Source organism: Mustela erminea, chromosome 5 (assembly GCF_009829155.1).
Source record: "Mustela erminea isolate mMusErm1 chromosome 5, mMusErm1.Pri, whole genome shotgun sequence".
NCBI lineage: Eukaryota > Metazoa > Chordata > Mammalia > Carnivora > Mustelidae > Mustela > Mustela erminea.
Genome location: NC_045618.1, coordinates 81,755,571 through 81,776,170, shown reverse-complemented (window position 1 = coordinate 81,776,170; position 20,600 = coordinate 81,755,571). Strand labels below are relative to the sequence as shown.

Below are 20,600 nucleotides of genomic sequence, written 5' to 3'. Positions count from 1 at the left end.
TCTCTTCAGATAAATTCTCTGACCTTTTTTCTCACTCTTCTTCTTCTGGGACTCCTATAATATGAAGTTATTACAGTTGGAGTGTTTATGTATGTATATAGTCACTGAGTTCCCTAAGTCTATTCTCATGTTGCGTAATTCTTTTTTCTCTCTTTCCATTACTCTGTCTTCTAGGTCATTAATTCATTCCTTTGCTCTTCCAGTCTGCAGTTCATTCCCTCAAGAGTGTTTCTCATTTCATTTATTGAGTCCTTTATCTCTGCTCTGTATTCTTTATCTCTGTGCCAATAGTCTGACTGATGTTCTCCACTCTATTCTTGAGTCTTAGGATCATTATTTAAATTCTCCATTAGCCATGTTACTTATATCTGTTTCACTTAGATCTTTGACTGTGGCCTTGCTTTTTTCTTTCATTTGGGACAAATTCCTCTGTCTTCTCATTTTGTCTAAGTCTCTGTGCCTGTTTCAGTGTTTTAGGAAAGTCAGCTACATATCTTGTTATTGAGGGTAAAGGATTTATGAAGAAGAGGTCCTGTAGCCGCCTACAGTATAGTGTCCCCTAGTCCCCAGGGCCTGATGCTTCCTGGAGTGTCTCCAATGTGTGCTGCGTGCACTCTGCTTTGTGTCTGGCTGCTTTATCCTTTAGGCCAGTCATCTGAAGAAATTCTCTTTGCCTTTTGGGGGCAGTGTTTTGTCTCTGAACGTGGTGCATTTTAAGTAGGTGTGCTCTGGTCTGCTTGTGAAATGACACTTGTCACCACTGCCAGAACTGAGACTCTGCAAAACTCCCCTATTGGGAGACATAGTGTGAGCAGGGTTTTGTGCTGGTCTTCTGGGGGAAGAGGTCTGGTGCACCGGGACTGAGGCAAACATGACTGGGAGGGAAAGTTCCAGCACAGCACAGGGGGCAGGCCTTGGTGTAAGTGAGTGTCGGTACTGAACTTTTCCCCACAGGTGGCCCTATGCTTATGCTGAGGGATAGGTGAAGGATACCTCACTGTTTCTTTCCTATACCTTTGTTCCCAGAATGGTCACTATGTGAATACTGCCTCTCTGGGACTTGACTCAAGAAGAGCAAATTACCTCTCCTCTGTGTGCCCCAGGCGCTCCTCAGATTGCTATTTTCACGCTGTATGTCTGCAAGCAGTTTGCCTCCCTTTCTCTCCAAGAGCAGCCCCAATGCCTCCGGTCTCTCCCAGAGTGGAGCCCACTGACCTTTAGAACTCCAGGCTTTAAGCTCTGTTGGTTGCAAGAAGCCCTGAAATTCAGCTTCCCTTGCTTTCTAAGCCAGTTGCTGTGGGGAGTCATCTTCCCCATGCATTCCCCTGTTTGCTACTCTGTTTCTCAACCCTCTTCGCAACCACAGCTCCCTCTCCACAGTAGCTGCCAGGATCTACTTCTCTCCCAAATCATGTTTCTGCACTTCCCACCTTCTTTGATGTGTCCTCTTCTCTACCTTTAGTTGTGGAGTTTGTTCTGCCAGTCTTCAGGTCAATTTCTGGGGTATTTAGGATTATTTAATAGTTATCTAGTTGTATTCATGGGATAAGGTGAGTCTAGGGTCCTACTTTGCTGCCATCTTCTTCTTCCTTATTACACATTAATTTTAAAAAGTCAGGCATGAGAGCTCCCTGAAATTTAGCATATATGGATTGAAGTATTTAATAAGACTTAATTCCATCCCTAGTTTTTACTGCTCTGCTGTGATAGTATTTTCATGTTACAGAATAATTGTTGAAGACATTTTAATATTTTGCAAATCTGAGCTGCAATAAAATATGATTCATCATTATTAATATCATTTTAAATAAGAAAAGAACTGGTTTATATTGATTGTAAGATGCATATTAATTTGAAAGGTGCTAAAATGTAAATGAAATATGCACCAATGACTTAAGTTATTACTAATTCTAAAGGATACAGTTTTATAATAAGTGACTCATAAATATAAAAAATATTTAAACCACATAAAAGGACAGGGGGATGCATAAAAAAGCAGAGAATACTTGAATTTAGCTTTGAGTTTCCTGGAAAGTGAGACAAAAACATTTATATATATATATATATATATATATATATATATACACACACACACACACACACACACACACACACTATTTATTAAATGGTTAAAAGGATTTATCCTATTCAGAAAATAAATTTTTTTTCTGGAACTGAGTTATAAAAAGAATGCTGATTTGGAACATATGTAAAGGCCATTATCTTCAACCACAGCAGTTGTAAAGAACATAAAGAAATGCTTTTATTTGACAATTTCTTCAATCTTTGGAAGCAGAAAGCATGATTGAAGATTTGGCCAATATCTTTAGAAATGTTAAAATAAAATTTATTTAAATTGCTTAGCCAACATTTCACACTAAAGAATATCTTCAATAGGAATGCTGCACCAAGTATGACAAACATAGCTATGAGATTTGCTGAGCTTTATATTACCCTGAAAAGCCACAATTAATTTGAAATTTAATTGGTACTGTGAATCATTTTAATGGTTGGTAGAAGAACAACACAAGTTTTAGCTGTTTTTAGATTGAACTATTTAAGATCAACAGTGTTATAATTGTAATAAAATCTGCTACATGACCAAAGCTAATTCAGATTATGCCTTGGGTCCATGAGTTGTGTTTTACATTTCTTTCCTTTTTTAAAAAGGTACTATGGAAAATTTCAAATATGTGCAAAAAGTAGACACAATATTGTAGGGAACACTTTTTTATCTATTACCTAGCTTGAACAATGATCAATTTATGGCCATTTTTGTTTCTTTTATGCCTTTACTCTTGATTCTTTTGAAGGAGTCCCAGATATTATAATGTTTAATCTTTAAAGATCTTTCTTTAAGGATTACCTTTTCAAATATAACCACATTAGGATTGTCATACCTAAAAAAGTATTAATTCCTTACAATCATAGCCACTTTGGGTGTACATTGCTTCAGTTATCTTATTAATTTTATTTAGAAATGGATTAGTCGCTGAATCAAGATCAAAATGAGGCTTACACTCAGAGAAGGGACAAGAATAGCTCCTTCTCTATCTCTGAACATCCAGGTCCTCAACAATATGGACTGAGCGCCTACAGTGGCAGGCACAGGCTGGCTGCTGGGAAAACAAAGGTGAATGCAACAGAATCCTCTGGTCAAAAGAATGCATCATCTCCTGGGGAAGGAGTAACCCCATACTTTTGTTCATAGGGATTGCTTAGCAGCCCTCATTCCCAGGAATTCCTCTCAGATTGAACCTAAATTCCTCATTTGCAGCCTATTTCCATTCTTTTGTGTGTGTGTGTGTGTGTGTGGACAAGGAACAGTATCACTGCAGACTGTTATTATCATATTTATTTTTGTTTTTTGGGGGGTGAGGTTTCTTTATTGTTTTTACTTTATTGTTATTTTTTGCTTCTGCTTTTATTTTTCTGCCTTTCTGTAATCTCTTCTGCTCTCCTGCACATCTGTCCAGTATGTATGCGGTATAACCGTGTAACTATAAAAGGCTGAACCACACAGTTATGGGAAAGACATAAGATGTGTTTCTACCTGGGGGGTTTAACGCAAAATGGCTGATTTGACGAACAATCCTTGAACTTGTATTTCCTTAGAAAGAGGGGGGTTTGAGTTAGGGTTCAAAAGAGATGCTTTATAGTGTGCAGAGTATAAATAATATTATTTTAATGTTTTAAAGTATTTCACATCAATTATTTATTATTTTCTCTATAATCCTATGAGTTATAAGGACAAGTATGAATATCTTTATTTGGCAGGTGGGGAAAATGCAGCACTAAGAAATTATGCTGTATAAAGAGTACATACAAAGATAGAATGGGGCCAACCTGAGAGATTAGTTATCTAGACTTAGTCTCTGCTCCTCTACTTGTTGCTGATGTTTTTGTGAAATCATATAACACTGACTGTACTTTACTAGAAGACAAAAGGAGTGACATGTCCCACATGTGCATATAGGTCATTTTGAGCTTTCTGCTCACTCCCCTCACTCTCAGCTGATGGATAGTACCTGTCGTGGCATGCAACAGATGTTACTAGATGACCAAGGACAGATACCTGAACCTACATGCAACTGTGGGCTCTTTCTCCCAGAAATTTGAAACTGGTTTATAGGAACTACTTAGCATTGTAGCAGTGACTCCTGAGTAAGGAACATATAAGGCCAAGCCTGAACCATATGCAAGTTAAGCCCAGTGGGTTGGTCATGGCAGAGAGAAGAGTAAAGCAAATGGGCATTTACTTCCCAGTCAAGTGAATTCATCTCCTGCCCTTTAAAAAAAATTCTTATTCTTAAACAATTTTTACACCCATCATGGGGCTCAAATCTACAACCCTGAGATCAAGAGGCACACGTTCTACCAACCGAGCCAGCCTGGGGCCCTTATTCCCTTTTGAGGCCGGTTGTACTTGCTGTCTGGGACATACTTGGTACTCATCCAATAAATTCCCTTTTTGCTTAAGTACTCTGAGTGGATTTCAGTTCCTTACAATCAAATGAGCCCAAGACCCAATCAAATGCTTTATTTAGGCAAAAGGGAAATCACAGTAAGAGGTTTGTCCTGGGGCTTTTACTCTTTTTCTAAGCAGAGGTGGCATTTGTGTTGGTCTTGTTGCCTTTCTAGGGGTAGGTGGGGGTGTTTGTGGATTTCCCGTGGAAGAGTAAGAGGAGGAACTTTCATCCTTTTAAACTTTCCCAGCAAGGGCACCTGGATGGCTTGGTTGGTTCAGTGTCTGACTCTTGGTTTCCACTTGGGTCATGATCTTGAGGCCTGGGATTGAATCCTGCATCGGGATCCACACTCAGCAAGGAGTCTGCCTGAGGATTTTCTCTCTCCCTCTGTCCTTCCCCAGCTCTCTCTCAAGTAAATAGATAAATCTTTTAAAAACCCCACAAACTTCCCCATCATTAGAAAGTTTTTTTTCCTGCTTCTCCAGTTGATTTCAGATCTGTAGGAGTTGGAGGGAAGGACAGTGCCATGATTCTTATCTCTGGGGCTTCAGAGCAGACCTGAAGCCAGTGGTGCTCAGCTCTGGGTGCCCCTAGGAGCCAGTAGACTTCCTCCGGAGCAAGTTTATACCTTGGGATTTCTGTTGTGCAGAAATCTTGCCAGATCCTACCCTACTCTTACTCCTTGCCATCTGACTCATGAGGATCCTAAGAAACCTCAGAATTCAATGTTTCTTCATAGACATTTCATTTCCTTAAAACAACAACAACTTTCGAATGTATTGTCACCCACTAAGCATTTATTGTGTTACTACAATGAACATTGTGGTTGTCTGTGTGACATTCATATCACCTTCCCTCATGTATAACACCTGTCTACTGAGTCTCCACAGTTTTACCTACCAGTGAATGACAGTCATCTGTCCACACTGGCTAGTTCAAGGTTCTCTGGAGCTGGGACTCTTGTTAGTTGTGAGACATCATGTTCTTTCTTCTTCTTCTTCTTCTTCTTTTTTTTTTTTTTTTTAAGATTTTATTTATTTATTTGACAGAGAGAGATCACAAGTAGGCAGAGAGGCAGGCAGAGAGAGAGAGGAGGAAGCAGGCTCCCCGCTGAGCAGAGCCTGATGTGGGACTCGATCCCAGGACCCTGAGATCATGACCTGAGCCGAAGGCAGCGGCTTAACCCACTGAGCCACCCAGGCGCCCCATGTTCTTTCTTCTGAGGAGGTTAAAGGGAAAGTGTGTTTTGCATCTTGCAACGGTGGGGAGACGCCAACCTGAGGGAGAGGCAACATATGGAGCCAGGCAGAGTCCGTAGAGCTGCAGAGAGGTCTAGCCAGATCCTACGTGCACAGAGCCTGGGGTTTACATTTCCTGTGGATTTTAAGGTCCAGGTGCCAATGAATTCCCATTGCTATTAAAGGCAGTTTGGGTTCAATTTTCCGTTATTTTCAACATAGCAGATTCTGATCCAGAACTATTACATTCATTTACTTCTCTCACATTTTGGGTTACTGATTTCACATTCAAATACAAGCACAGCAGTGTAGAGCACAGCACTGTGTACTCCCCATATCTTTTGCCCTCATGGCAATCTTATGAGATAGATAATATTATAATTGAATGTCCACTTTTTAGTCAAAGGTACTCAGGTTCTGAGAGATTGTGACTTCTCTAAAGACCCAAAACCTATAAGCAACCATAGAGTCTGAATTTGAGCCTATTGCAAATACCATTTTATTATAGGAAAGATATTAAAGATAAAAATTCAGCTTTTAGGGGTGCCTGGGTGGCTTAGTGGGTTAAAGCCTCTGCTTTCGGCTCAGGTCGTGATCTCAGGGTCCTGGGATCGAGCCCCGTGTTGGGCTCTCTGCTCAGCAGGGAGCCTGCTTCCCCCCCCACCCCGCCTGCCTCTCTGCCTACTTGTGAACTCCGTCTGTCAGATAAATAAATCAAATCTTAAAAGAAATAAACAAAATTCAACTTTTAGACAGTTGGCAGTAATCACTCATATTTGTGAAATACTTTCTGTATTTCCAAAGCATATGTGAACCCATGTTACCACCATGTTGACGAGGTATCAACTCAACTATAAGGAGCTGACTGAAATAGGCCGGACACAGAGAGTACCTAGGAAATAAGTCGAGGGGTATTTATCTCATCAGTGCAGGTAGAAGAAGGTGTTACACAGTAAAAACAATGTTCTCCAATGACAGGCACAGTGTGTAAACCTCTGGGTCTTCCAGAGAGGGCTTCAATATCATTGTACGGGTTTAAGTCCGAATGAGTGAGGAGCCTACTGGGACTTGTAGGAAGTGTCACTGAGGAGTAGGTAGAACACCCTCCCCCCCCCCCCCCCGCCCAACGCCAAGCTCAGCTGGATCTTTATGATCAGATATCTTGCTAATACACAAAATGACCATAGAGACTCATGTAAAATAAGTATCAACACACCTTTATTTTTTCTTTCCATTATTAAAAATATGAAACATCCTGCAAATTTGCATGTCGTCCTTGCACAGGGGTCATGCGAATCTCGAAAGTATTCCATTTTTAGTAGACGTGCAGCTGAAGCAAGCACCACATCTTTTAATGTATTTATTCTCTTTAGGCTAGCACAGTCTGGTCTTGGACTTTCTGGTCTCAGAGCTGCAGAATTAGGGCAAGGGTCAGTTACCCTGATGTCTCTGAGAACCTTACAAGCCCTCAGACTAGCTATAAATCTGTCAGATTGATGATTATGATTTTATAGATGGGAACGTTAAGATAATTAAGTGTGGGGGGGTAACATTATTTGGCCTCCAAGTGCATTAGGCAGTAACTGAACTGAATGAAAACTAAGGTACTTTGATTGGCTCTTCAATCCTTATTTAACTAGAATGCATTACCTTTTCATCCACGGGAGGTTTCCTAAGCCAATTTTGTTGTTAATGAAGCCCAGAATAAATATAGGAACATCAGTAGAGGGCCAGGCTGTGCTTTTAAGTATAAAACCCAAGAAGAGTAAGCCTGAATGTGTTTTCAGTAATTCATATTGAAGAGTTGGTAATGAGACTAGACGTGTAGTTTAATCACACTGCCTGGTGGTCACCCAGAACAGACACGCTATGATGCCTGTGGAAAAACCACGGGTTCTTGGTCAAGGGAGGGACTGTCAATCCCAGGACAGTGCTGATTTCTCAGTAGGGTGAGGGCCTTTAGGGCCATACGGTTTCCAAGGTTTTCCCCTGTGTATTTTGATTAGTGTGTTTTTTGTGTGTGTGTTTTTTAAAGATTTTATTTATTTATTTGACAGACAGAGATCACAAGTAGGCAGAGAGGCAGGCAGAAAGAGGAGGAAGCAGGCTCCCTGCTGAGCAGAGAGCCCGATGTGGGGCTCCATCCCAGGACCCTGGGATCATGACCTGAGCTGAAAGCAGAGGCTTTAACTCACTGAGCCACCCAGGCGCCCCGGTTAGTGCGTTTTTGATAAAGTGAGTTTATTACTTTATCCTGTTTTGGTGCACCAGTAATAGCCTAAAGAAGAAGTTTCCTACCACCATAAATGCTCTTGGCTAACTTAACGGTATTGGATAGACTAGAATTGGGGGCACCTTAGATAGGATAATTTCAGACTGTTGCCATGTTTCACTTTATCATTCACTCAGCAATATTTATGGACTACATTCTGTGTGTTGGTCACTGTTCTGGCTCCTGGGTAGAGGGTAAAGAGCAAACAGTTGCGATTGCTGTCCTGCTGAAGCCCATAGATGTGTAATTACAACACATGATGGGTGAAATGGAAAAGAGTCGAGTGCTATGAAGACATATGCCAGGGGATCACATTCCAGATCAGGTTACCATCTACTGAGGAAGTGATTCTTGATGCTGAGAACTGAAACATGAGAAAGCACCAGCAAGGTAGAGTGGGAACAAGAGTTTCCTAAGCAAAAGAAACAGCAGGTTAGTTGTTGTGGTGGAGGAAATAATTGGTCCTTTTGGAGTAATTGAAGCTGGAGTAGGGGAGTGAGGAGGGAGGGAGTGGTGGGTACATGAAGGCCATGCACTCAAAAACACCTGAGTTTTGGAATCTTTATTTATTTATTTATTTTTTTAAAGATTTTATTTATTCATTTTACAGACAAAGATCACAAGTAGGCAGAGAGGCAGGCAGAGAGAGAGGAGGAAGCAGGCTCCCTGCTGAGCAGAAAGCCCGACTCGGGGCTCGATCCCAGGGCCCTGAGACCATGACCTGAGCCGAAGGCAGAGGCTTTAACCCACTGAGCCACCCAGGTGCCCCGAGTTTTGGAATCTTTAGATATCTGGATCCAAATCTTGTCTTCTACTTTTATTTGTGGTCTTGGACAAGTCACTTAATTTCTTTGTGAGTCAGTTTCCACTGCACTGAAATTATCTCCCAGGCAAACTAATGCAGAATAAGTGAATTTAAATGTTCGGTCCCTAGTCCTGCCAGTTCCTTCTCTCCACCAACTGCTTCTTCTTCTCTTCCTGCATTTTTACTCAGAACTATTGATGGAGTTGGTTAGTTATTTAACATTGGTTTTCTTGGCCCTTTCCCATTATCTTGCAACCTGAATAATCAAATGCTGAATGATCTAGAGTTAATTATTATTTAAGAAATTTCAGTTACATCATAGACATTACCTTTATTAATTATAACATTTAGAATCAATTGTCAGAGACAACCTTTGCTCAAGTCTACCCTTGAGAGATACTCAGTTTCATGTTGGCTTAGCCTTTTATTTATATTTACAAAAATGGCTATGATTTTTTTTAACTTGGAAAAGATTATTTTGATGCATAATATGAAAGCTGACTGTGTGACTTAGCAAACCAAAAATATTTATTCAGAAAACATTTCATTGCAGCTATCCGTCATGTTGAAAAGGCAGCTTTTTGTTTCGGTGCAATGAATGCAACACAGTATGTTTTGGTTTATTAACTCTGTTGGTTGAGCGTGGTTATATGAAAACACTTGGGCCAGTATTTCCAAATATAACGAGTGCCCCAGATTCTCAAACGTTAGGAAGATGTCACAGGATAGACTCATTCTTCCAAGTAAATGAACTAGATCAAAGAGTCCTTCTGTTTCTTTCTTTCTCCACCCTTATTATAATAAGGCCTATTGTGAAGGGTTTTCTTGAAGTGGGAACTAGCACTAATATCTTTCAAAAAAGCTTCTACAGGGAGTTTATGCTTCACACCGTCTTAGTGGCTACCTCTGTGACCTAGAACTACACCTTTGGCTTCCATGGGCCTTAGTGTAAGGTAGAACACCATTGTGTTTCCTACCAACCTCACAGGATTGTCCTGGTCATTAAACTAGATGCCATTTTTTAAAAATAGTTGAGAATGGGGAGTGTTCATTCAACAAATCTGCCTGAATGGAAAGAATCAGAAGTGCTCTTTTCCAGTTGGGCCCAGATGTATTATTTGATAATAGTTAACAACCCTACAAGGTAGTCAGGGCAGTAGCTCTCACTTGCTGGGGGTGGAGTTAGGCACTATATGATGAAGATTTTTAAATTCACTTGCTATGTTTCTCCAAATAATTAAATCCTACAACTACTCCATAACATATTTTGCTGTTCACCGACCCGTGCTGCCAGTAGGTCCTTTTCTTTACAGAACCCTTTAAACTTTTCATTGTTTTCCCTTGCCTTCTTGCTTTTTGAATGAATTGTAAAATGGCTCTTAAAGACTGAAAACAGTCATCTCCTTTTTAGCCTTCTCTTTTTAAGAAGTCATAGTTGCCCTGAATCTTGTATATAGTTTCCTATTCTTTTATAGTTCTAAATTTTATAGTTTTCCTGCCAAGTCTGCTGAACTTTTCCCCTAGGTCTTTTTTCCTTCCTTGTTGTCTCTGTAGCTCCCTCTCTTTTTTGTGTAAAGGAGTGTTTCCTTCCCACCAAGTTATGCTGATATCCCTTTTAACCGCGGAATTGTAATCTGTTACTTTTCCAGCCTACTGGGTTGAATCCTTGGGCACCTTGGGAAGGCCTAATGTTGTCCGATGGAAAACTACTGGTCCCTTAAAATGCAGGACACTGGCTATCCCCGGCCCATCCCCTCTCTAGGCTGGGTGTCCCATCGCTGGGAGGCCTTCCTCTCATTAGGTCGCGGTGGAAGTGTTTCCCCTTGCAGGATGGAGCATGTCAACTGCGTTCCAGCAAAGGGGCTTTCCTCTTTCCCTGTGAACATTTTATCTGATGGTGTAATTCGGAAGGAAAGGGGAAGAGCCAAGGCGGGTTGCGCAGTTGCCTGCTTTTCCTGGCAAGGCTGTTGGGGCATGTTGTTCCCAGAGCCTATCCTCATCATCTGATCATTCTCATCCCGCCAGGGTGGCCCCGCGGTTGCCCGATAGAGCAGCGGGACAGGCTGCCCGCAAGTTGATACAGAAGAGGACACCGAGGGGACCTCTCACCCATGGTGAAGGGAGAATGCTAGTAAAAGAAAGTCCTGAATCTCACACTTTCCTTCAAGTAGAAGTCCCAGATGGAAACTCTCTGAATCACACCCTGTAAATATTTTCACCCGGGCTTATTTTCCTTAGACCTTTTGTTGTCAGGGAGAAACAGCAAGGAAAAAAAAAGTAGAGATGAAGGAAGAGGAAAGTTCAGAGAAAACTTGGAACCGGACTCTTAGAAGCAGCCGATTCAAAAATATATGTTTAGACAACGTTGAGAGCGACAGGGAGGATGTTGACTTTCCATAAAGTGATGGAAGGCAAGGGTACCCAGTTTTACAATCTATTAAGTGACTGGTATATGAACATAAAAGACATGTAAATTGGTTTATTTCAGACATCCCAAAGAATGAAGTGTTTTTATACAGGACCAAAAAAAAAAAAAAAGGAACTGCTATTCAATTTCAAGTATAAGCAGAATATAGAGTCAAAAAGTTATAATTCTTCAAACATCAGAAATTATCTATTAACTATTGACAAATATAAATTTTAATGGATTCATAATAGTAAAATCCTGGTCCTAGTTTTTTTTTTTTTTTTTTTAAAGATTTTATTTATTTATTTAACAGAGAGAGAGAAATCACAAGTAGGCAGAGAGGGAGAGCTGAGAGAGAGGGGGAAGCAGGCTTCTTGCTGAGCAGAGAGCCTGACGTGGGGCTTGATCCCAGGACCCCGAGATCATGACCTGAGCTGAAGGCAGAGGCTTAACCCACTGAGCCACCCAGGTGCCCCCCTGGTCCTAGTTTTTAAAATGAAGTGTCACTTAGTTAAATTCAGTCTTTGAGAAACAGTGCAAAACCTAAAACTTATCTCTAAAAATAAAGCTCTCTAACCTGTAATTTGAGAACTCTCCGATTTTAATATGAATTTCTTTGACAAGCTCTGTTTCCCTTGTGACAAAGTGTCTCTTTACAGTTTGAGTCATCATTGCACGTTTATGAAATCTGACAGCACTGACACAGCCTGAGATATTTGGGTCAAGGTGATGGGCGAGACATTGCGAAGGTGGAGTAATTTGACTGATTGGATGTGGGTGGGGAAGAAGGTTTACCTGGAGGTGACAGAAGGTTACAGAAGGACAGGGGGAGGCAGGACAGGGGGTTCCAAAGGTGCATTTCACTGTCTTTACCATTTTGCCTGCCATTTGAATTCACAGATGCCTGAGGCTGTAATATCCAATCCTTCATTAATCTTTGAAATTAGCTAAGAAAGGAACTTTATTTTTTTCAAGATTTTATTTATTTTTTTATTTGACAGATTGAGATCACAAGTAGGCAGAGAGGCAGGCAGAGAGACAGAGGAGGAAGCAGGCTCCTCTCTGCTGAGCAGAGAGCCTGATGCGGACCTCAATCCCAGGACCTGAGCCGAAGGCAGAGGCTTTAACCCAGAGCCACCCAGATGCCCTGAAAGGAACTTTTCTTGTAGCTAAGTCCAGGGTTCTGAAACTGGGGCCATGGATGTATTTGATTGTTAAGTTCTGTATTTCTCTACCAAACGCAACATCTATTCTCTCTTTTTTCCCCATTTTCTTTTAGTTAGTAATAATGGTTATCTTCGAGGATACAGTTTCTTATTTTGTTTATTTTTTGGTTTCCTTTAAAAATATATGTATTTATTTATTTAAAGTAATCTCTATGCCCAAAGTGGGGCTCCAGCTCACGACCCTGAGATCCAGAGTCACATGCTTCACCGACTGAGCCAGCCAGGGTCCCCTTTTTCCTATTTTGATCAACAAAATACTAAGGGACCAAATTTCATGTGCTGCCGGAGTCTGAAAGCTTATGGAAGCCACTGCATAAAGATGAACAAAAGGAGTCGCTTTTCCTTGGCACTCAACACAGAATGCATTACTGGAATTCTAACATATTCTAACATGGGGAAGGCCCCAGCTGTGAAGGCAATTAATGGCCATTGCATTTGCAAAAAAACCCTCAGATCCATAAACTGCCATGATGTCTTTTAAATGTGCGCTGTAGTGGGGGGGGGCAAAAAAATAATTTACAGGCAGGGTGGGATTATGCTTAAAGCAGATGTGTATGTTTTTAATGTGGCGTGGTATGGGGTGGAGCATGGGAATGGCCAATTCTACCATAAAATATTAAAATCTGCTGGTGTTCTGGAACTTTTTTTTCTCTTATGATTGTTTCTCTGGCCTCTCCAAACGCCCCTGCCTTCTGTCCAGATCTGGATCCAGATTCTGGCCAGCTACATAGACCAGAGTATTTAACTGGTTCCATATGTTACTGGCACCCAATTCTTAGAAAAGAAACAAACAAACAAAGAAGAGTCTAATGAATAACTTTTTCCATCAGCTTGCCGTATTCTTGGAAGTTTCAGGTGTGGTGTCTACTGGATTGTTTATCCCTAGGCTGCTTGTTCATAATATTGATAATATCTTTTTAGGGTGCCTTTGATTAGTGGTTCTTAAACTTTAATATGCATCAGAATTACCCTGAAGTCTTGTTAAATACAGATTGCTGGGCCTCGCCCCCATAATTTCTGATTCAGTGTATAGGGGACAGAACCCTATAATTTGCATTTTTAAAAAAAATTTTATTTATTTATTTGACAGAGAGAGATCACAAGTAGGCAGAGAGGCAGGCAGAGAGAGAGAGAGGAGGAAGCAGGCTCCCCGCTGAGCAGAGAGCCGGATGCGGGACTTGATCCTAGGACCCTGAGATCATGACCTGAGCCGAAGGCAGCGGCTTAACCCACTGAGCCACCCAGGTGCCCTATAATTTGCATTTTTAACAAATTCTCAGAAAATGCTGATCTGCTGGTTTGGAGATCACACTTTGAGAAACTCTGTTTCAGATATAAGCTTCTTAGGTATTAATCCCAGTCTTCTTACTGGATTTCTTGATTAGCCACTGAGATTAACACTTACTCTTTTTTTTTTTTTTTTTTTTTTTTTTAAGTAAGGTCTACACCCAGTGTGGGGCTCAAACTCATGACCCCGAGATCAAGAATCACATGCTCTACTCACTGAGCCAGTTAGATGCCCCAGTGTCTATTCTCAATAAGGGTTTCTAGGAAGTACAGTACTATAAATCAGAGGAACTCTTCATAGTTTATGAACAGACAGAACCTAGGAACATTCCACTGGAAGAATTTTAGGAATTTATGTTGGCCATGTGATATCTGCTACACCATGGGAGTTTGTCAGTGTCCTGGAAAGACCTGGAGTTGCCAGGGTCAGAGATGTTAATCTGAATATCTCATCACATGGAGACAGCTTTTGATTCGTCTTGCAAGCTGAATCCCCAAATCTCAACTACTATCGAACTTGATAAGATGGGATCTCATAGTCGGGACCTTATTTTACTTTATTTTTTATTTTTTGAGATGTAATTGACAAGTAATATTAGTTTCCAGTGTGCAATAAAATGATTTTGTATATGAATATATTGGAAAATGATCACCACACAAGTCTAGGTAACATCCATTACTACACATAGTTACAAATTCTTTTTTCTTTTGAAGATTTTATTTATTTATTTATTTATTTGAGAGAGAGACTACAAACATGAGCAGGGGGAGGGGCAAAAGGAGAAGGAGAAGCAGACTGCCCGCTGAGCAGGGAGTCCTATCCCATCACCCCAGGATCACAACCTGAGGGGAAGGCAGACGCTTAACCAACTGAGTCACCCAGGTGTCCCTAAAATTCTTTTTGTTGTGGTGATAACTTTGAAGATCTACTCTCTTAATAACTTTCAATTATACAATACAGTATTATTAACTATAATCACCATATTATAAATTATATCCCCAGGATTTATTGATTTTATAACTGGAAGTTTATACCTTTGACCCTCTTCACTCCATCACTCTCTCCTCCGCCACCTCTGGCAATCACCAATCTGTTCTCTGTGTCTGTGAGTTTGATTTTTTATTTGTTTATTTTTTAGATTCCACATTTAAGCTCATACAGTATTTATCTTCCTCTGTTTGAGTTAGCATAATGTCCTGAGCTCCATCAACGTTGTCTCAAATGGCAGGATTTCTTTTTTTTTATGACTGAATAATATCTGAGACCATATTTTATTTGATTGGCATAGTAGACCTACTGTAATAAGGTTTTTAATAATTAATGAAACAAAAGAGTCTTTGGATTTTCTTCTGTTTAAATAACAGTGATTGGAATTGTTATGTTTGTTTTCAGTAACCCCATGGTAATATTTGTTAACCATTCCCATATGCTTTAAAGAGGAACAAATAGGTCAGACACTAAGCCTGAGCCTCAAACTCTTAACATCTGGATGGAAATTAGGAGGGGGGAAATTTCTAGTATAGACTCCTGGATGCAAAAAGGAAGAGCTCCCTATTTATCTGGAAATATCTGGGGATAACTTTGATAAATAGCCATCTTCAGTGGCTTTCCTTATCATGGCTAATTTTCTTCTACAATACTTATTATGTTGGGATTTACACCATTTACTTATTTATTAAGCCACCTGTCACCATTGAACATACACAGTCTGAAGCCAGGGACTTTGCCTTGTTCACTTCTGGGTCCCTAGTGCCAAATGGCTTCTGCCATGTTTTTGTTGCTTGATAAATATTTGGCAAGTGAGTGAATGAAAGAATCTATCTTAGTCAGCAACTCATCTCATTCCAAAATTATCAAATCACCAATCGATTTAGCATTTTCCCTTAAGGAAGTAGGTCACCTAAATGTCATACTTCTGTAGGACTAGCTTCTATCAGCAGCAGGTGGGGACAACAATGGTATTGTGAAGCAGTTAGGCTAACATGTTGAGGAACTCTGGAAGAGAATGGGGAAAGGCAGCCTCTTTGAATGTGTTGTCTGAGTTATTAGAACTCCTTATAATTATTGTCAAGACCATAAAATTAGTACATCTCATCCTGGTTTAATAATACCTCTTCTTTACCTAAACAGTTTCCTGAGTTAATTCTCTTAATTTTGGGTTGAATCATCCTTAATAATTGCCTTAGTAGGCAGTTTTATTGGCTGTTAAAACTTTTAAACTGAGAACCCCTTATTCATGGATGTAGCCTGAGTTGAGAGCTACTGTGCCATGCATTTGCTCTCATCAGGGGAGAGTAGACTCTTTGAGTTATCTGTGAGAATTTAAAAATCTCTTTGTTTTTTATTTTGATGATAATCTCAATAAGTGTAATGTAAACATATTCTAGATCATCAGGCTGACTCCCTTATATACTTTAGTTCTACCATCATATTTCAGTACCCATGTATGTGTTTGTGTTTATGATGGTTGGGTTGGGTCATGTGTTTATTTTTAATATATACACACTTTAATTAATTAATTAAGTAAGTAGGCTCCATACTCAGCGTGGAGCCCAACGTGGAGCGCAACGTGGAGCCTGAACTCACAACCCTGACATCAAGACCCAAGCTGAGATTAAGAGTCAGACTGTTTGACTGAGCCACCCAGGTGCCTGGGGGTCATGCATTTATAATAGACTGTCGTGCATATAGGAGAAAAGAAACAGTGACAGCTGATGTATAATGACACGCTTGTACCAACTGAAGATCAGAACACAGTGCAGAGACACCATTCGAAGGAGCGTGTGTCTGATCTTGTAGATCCTGTGATGACAAACCATTGAAGAGACTCAGATCAGGTAGAGATAGCAAAGATGAAGAGAAGAAATGTTCATGATGTCCAGTCAGCATGAATTAGTAATTATTTGTCTCTTGTGGAAGGAAAGTTTGGATGGTAAGGGAGTAGTGAAGGGAGACTCCTGTTTCTCAAGCCTGACCAATGGAAAGATTTCCCTAAAGGAAAAAAAAATGTACAGCATATGGTGCTGAATTGAATTTATTTTATGATAATATTACTTTACTATGTCTATACAAAAAGTTAGACATAAATTTTTATAAGTCTTATAAAACCAAAACATATTTACAAATTAAACATAAAGAGCCATAAAACCAGTTAATTCTAAATTAACAACTTTATTATTTTTTTTAAAAGATTGTATTTATTTATTTGACAGAAGTCACAAGTTGGCAGAGAGGCAGGCAGAGAGATAGGGGGAGGCAGACTCCCTGCCGAGCAGAAAGCTGGATGCAGGGCTCCATCCCAGTACCCTGGGATCATGACCTGAGCCAAAGGCAGAGGCTTTAACCCAGGGGCCCCACCTAGCGGCCCCAACAACTTTATTTTTAAGACGATATTAATTTTTTATGACAAATAGTATTGTTTTGATAAAACTAAATTACTACTAGTGAACTAAATTTAGCAGAGATTGCTATAGCATGGGATATTTTGAGTTAGGATAGAGAAAAGTGGTGAAGAATTGTCAATACATAGTTCAGACACAGACTAAAACCCTCTTAAAAAAGAGCCTCTAGGAACACCTGGGTGGCTCAGTTGGTTAAGCAGCTGCCTTCAGCTCAGGTCATGATCCCAGCGTCCTGGGATCGAGTCCCACATCGGGCTCCTTGCTTGGCAGGGAGCCTGCTTCTCCCTCTGCCTCTGCCTGCCACTCTGTCTGCCTGTGCTCACTCTCGCTTCTCTCTCTGACAAATAAATAAATAAAATCTTAAAAAAAAAAAAAGAGCCTCTACATTTCTCAAGTTTGAAGGACTTTTTTTTAAGATAACACTCAAGGGTTACTTCATTTGAAAAGCTTCCCTGTCAAACCCAGCTGGTTCTGTGCAGAGTTCTGTCAATTAATTTTTCTCATAGCATTGTGACTCTTAAGTATTTTTTCCCCTGAAAGCAATTTGTGATTAAAGTCTTTCAAGATTGGAACAGTGCCTAGCATATAGCAGGGCACAATAAAGGTTTTTTGGTTGAATGAAAGCTTCATATAGACGTTCTTGGCTTCATTCATTCATTCATTTGACACAGAGAGAGAGAGATCACAAGCAAGGGCGGGAATAGAGGGAGAGGAAGAGAGAGAAGCAGGCTCCGCATTGAGCAGGGAGCTCAAGGTAGGGCTCGATCTAAGGACCCTGGGGTCATGACCTGAGCCAAAGGCAGATGCCTAACTGACTGAGTCACCCAGGCATCACTATTTTTGTTTGTTTGTTTGTTTGTTTGTTTTTTTAAAAATGATTCATTAAGCAAATTTAAAAAGTCAGATGGTATGTTAGGGTTTGGTCTGAAATGAAGAGACATTATGAGTGCTCTGGGATAAGGGATTTTTATAGGAGTTAGCTCTTAAGTAATTGAGAAAGAGCTGGGGAAGTGAAGGTCCAGGCAGGGAGTCAGATAATTGGAGAAGGGTCACCAGCAAGGCATCAGAGAAGCCAAGTAGGTACAGTGATGGGGAACCTCATCTGTGCAAGCTGGCTAGAGTATATGTGTCTAGTCATGGGTGTGGGTCAACAGGGTCAATAGGAGGGAAGAACTGGATGTGGAACAGAGGAGAACAAGGACAAGCTTGATTTTGTAGGCTACCTTTGCATATTTCTGTCACCATGTCTGACTATACAACTTCCAGAGAGTAATGACCATTGCTTCACTTCTGCTTTCTAACTCTCATTCAAGTTCCTCTTGATCAACTCAACCCCATAACCAGAGAAGGAGAGGATTTGGGAAAACGTAGTTCTAGCTTAATGAAGTTAACATAGCACAAACCACCACAATCAAATCTCTGCTTCCGCTAGCATGGCTCTCTAGGGCACACAGTTTGAGGCATCTCTGGTTTCATAAGAGGTAGTGGAAGACTCCAAGGACCCTCTCCCCACAAATACAAAAACCAGTACATCAGGAGGCAATGGAAGCATGGGGCAGGGTTTCCCTGAAAGTAAATGTCAATAGCCACACTGCTACTAAGACAATGGGCCTTGGCCTGGAGGCCAGGGGAGGAAATTGAATCTGGGACACCCAATGTGAGCAGAAGTTTCTGGAGGAAATCTTCAACTTAATCTGCAAATATTCAGATTAAGCAGTCATTTCACAATCAAAATCACTCTGCACATTAGAAGGTAAGCCACTGAGAATGAGAACAGAAAAAATAAACCGCAGATTTAGATTCCCATAGACTTCAGTCACAGTTGTCAGTTATAGAATGTAGGCAGCTATGTGAAAAATATTTAGAGAAGCAATGGATGTACTTGCCAAGATGAGTGAACAATAAAAGACTGTCAAGAATGAATAGGTAAAGTTAACAACACAAGAAACAGCAGATGTTCTTGAGGATGTGGATAGGAGGGGAACCCTCATGTACTGCTGGTGGGAATGCAAACTGGGGCAGCTGCTTTGGAAAACAGTAGGGAGTTTCCTCCGAAAGTTAAAAACAGAACTACCCTATGACTCAGCAATTGCACTACTGGGTATTTATCCAAAGGATACAAAAATACAGATTCGAAGGGATGCATGCACCCCCTTTATAACAGCGTTATCTGCAATAGCCAAATTATGGAAACAGTCCAAGGGGCCCCTGACTGATGGATGGATAAACAAGGGGTAGAGTGTGTGTGTGTGTGTGTGTCTGTGTGTGTATACATATATATACATACATACACAATACACATATATACACAATACTCTACTATCACTCAGCCATAAAAAAGAATGAAATGTTGCCATTTACAATGATGTGGGTAGAACTAGAGTGTATTTATACTAAGTGAAATAAGTCAGTCAGAGAAAGACAAATACCATTTGATCTCACTCTTATGTGGAATCTAAGAAACAGAACGAACACACAGAGGGGGAAAAAAGAGAGAGGGAGGATGGCCAGGGAAAAATTCCTTAACTATAGAGAACAAGCTGATGGTTACCAGAAAGGGAGAGGGTAAGGGATGGGTAAAATAGTGGAGAGGGATTAAGGAGGGCATTTGTTGTGACGAGCACTGGGTGCTGTAGGAAGGTACACACCTATTACGCACTGTATTATACGCCCAATTTTTAGACATTAATATATATCTTATATATTAATATATACTAATAATTATATATTATACACTATATTATACACCTAAAACTAATATCATACTGTATGTGTGATGTGTTAACTAACTGGAATTAAAACTTAAAAAAACAAAAAAAATAAATAAAAAGATGAAGGACAAAATAAAATAACTGGAGAAAAGAAAGCACAACCATAAGGAAAAAAAAATGAATGAAGAGGAAGATTTGAAAATAAGAGGGTATTTCTGGAAATGAAAACTATAATTGTTCAAAACTTAAAAATTCAGTGAGTTTTTTTTTTTTAATATTTAAAAGATTTTATTTATTTGTTTGTCAGAGAGAGAGAGCGTGCAAGCACAGGCAGGCAGAGTAGCAGCCAGAGGCAGAGGGAGAAGCAGGCTCCCTGACAAGCAAGGAGCCCAATGTGGGCCTCATTCCCAGGACGCTGGGATGATGATCAGAGGTGAAGAAGGCAGCTACTTAACCAAGTGAGCCACCCAGCCATCCCTCAGTGAGTGTTTTTTTTTTTCTTCAGTGAGTGGTTTTAACATCAGATTTGACACAGTCATAATCACCACAGCAGAGGGAGACAGGGAATGAGAAACGTAAGAATAGAATGAGGGTGGTAGGCAATATTTAAAGAGGTATGGGCTCTCAGTTTTCCAGTCAAACTCTTCCACAGACACTAGAAACAGTTTCAGAAAGAATGGAAAGCCCAGATAATTTTAAAACTATGAAAGAATTCCACTTGTAGGTGCCTGGGTGGCTCAGTCAGTTAAGCATCTGTCTTCAGCTCAGGTCATGATTCCAGAG

General features: G+C 40.3%; 1 non-coding gene across 1 annotated transcript; it reads right to left on the bottom strand.

Moving 5' to 3' along the window:
- Positions 1–6,946: 6,946 nt before the first annotated feature.
- On the bottom strand, positions 6,947–7,050 carry LOC116592175. Its single transcript, XR_004286356.1, has one exon. It is a non-coding gene; the product is annotated as a U6 spliceosomal RNA (small nuclear RNA).
- Between the last annotated feature and the right edge of the window lie 13,550 nt (positions 7,051–20,600).